This window comes from Lissotriton vulgaris, chromosome 9, assembly GCF_964263255.1.
Source record: "Lissotriton vulgaris chromosome 9, aLisVul1.2, whole genome shotgun sequence".
Classification (NCBI taxonomy): Eukaryota; Metazoa; Chordata; class Amphibia; order Caudata; family Salamandridae; genus Lissotriton; species Lissotriton vulgaris.
In genome coordinates this window covers 438,536,972-438,538,167 of record NC_141697.1, presented here as the reverse complement: position 1 = coordinate 438,538,167, position 1,196 = coordinate 438,536,972, and the positions used below count along the sequence as shown (strand labels likewise).

Sequence of the window (1,196 nt, the reverse complement as noted above, 5' to 3'; positions counted from 1 at the left end):
AGTGTTATTTTATACGAAACGCTTGTGATGCGATGATTACGTGACGGACCGGTGAGAAAACCACAGTTTAGGAATTGGGCGCGAACAGGATTGTCTTTTGATTGGCTAATAGGGGGTTTAAAGGAGGACGGCAGGGGCGAGTTTAATGCACACTGGTCGGGGAAGGACGCCAGATGTCGCCTGCTGAGACTCCGCTAGTATAATTGCTATACACACGATTAAAAGGTGAGGAAATACCAGTTGGGATAGTTTATTGGTGTTAATGTCTTTAGTTTATTTATCTGTGCTCTTTGAATAAAGGGTGGAATTTAAGGGTTTGTTTTTACTTATTTTTTACAGGAATTGTGCTTTTGAATTGATGAAGATCAGGTGAGGGATAGCAATAGCGAAATAGGATTGTGTTGTGTTAAAATTGTAATGAAAAAGGGTTTGACTCCAGACCGTTTGTCTTTTCAGATCGAGTTTGCTTTAAACTATTAGATAGTAATTTACTAAGGACCCACTGAAAAAGAACACCACTTTATAATGGTAAGCAACCTTTAGATTAGAAGTACAGGGACTAAAAAAAAATGTTTTTCCCTCTTATAAGTTATGTTTCAAATTACTGAAGTGTTTCTTTAAATTTTGCAGTGGATTTAAATAGAAGGAATAATTTCCAGGAGGGGAAGTTGAGGCAAGGAAACTAATAAAGTATTACTTTCAGGTGAGGTGCAACGTCTAGAAATTGTAGTGGTTTCTTCATATGCATTGGCAGAGAAGGGCCCCTAGTGAGGTAATATCCGATGCACATTATATGGTGACCTAGGTTATACTGAGGGGCAACTTTTTCAAATGTAGAGATTTTTTCTATTGAAATGGTTGACGGAACAAATTAGTATGTCACATTAGGCCGAATAACTATGAAATGTATTAATATTGACAATGTGCCGTGTCTAGTATATAATTTTCCCAGTAAGTTCAATTATATATGAGCCAATATGGTTTTAGAGAAGGGTTGTCTTACCATGTGACGGTATATGCATTTATATTATGATTGTATTTTTAATTGCATGTATAATGTTTACTGATGTGTTCCAATTAGGTTGTACTGCTGTCGGATTTTACGAATGATGAAACAGAATCTCGCTTATTTAAAGTGCATATAAATAAGGGGTATGCTGGTTACTACACTTTTTTTATCTTGTGATGAGTTCCAG

General features: G+C 36.2%; 1 long non-coding RNA gene across 1 annotated transcript; it reads left to right on the top strand.

Annotated features, from left to right (window-relative positions):
- The first annotated feature begins 337 nt into the window (after nucleotides 1–337).
- LOC147690252 (uncharacterized) lies at nucleotides 338–755 on the top strand. The gene is made up of 3 exons (XR_015299782.1): nucleotides 338–369; nucleotides 457–528; nucleotides 631–755. It is a non-coding gene; the product is annotated as an uncharacterized LOC147690252 (long non-coding RNA).
- Nucleotides 756–1,196: the final 441 nt, after the last annotated feature.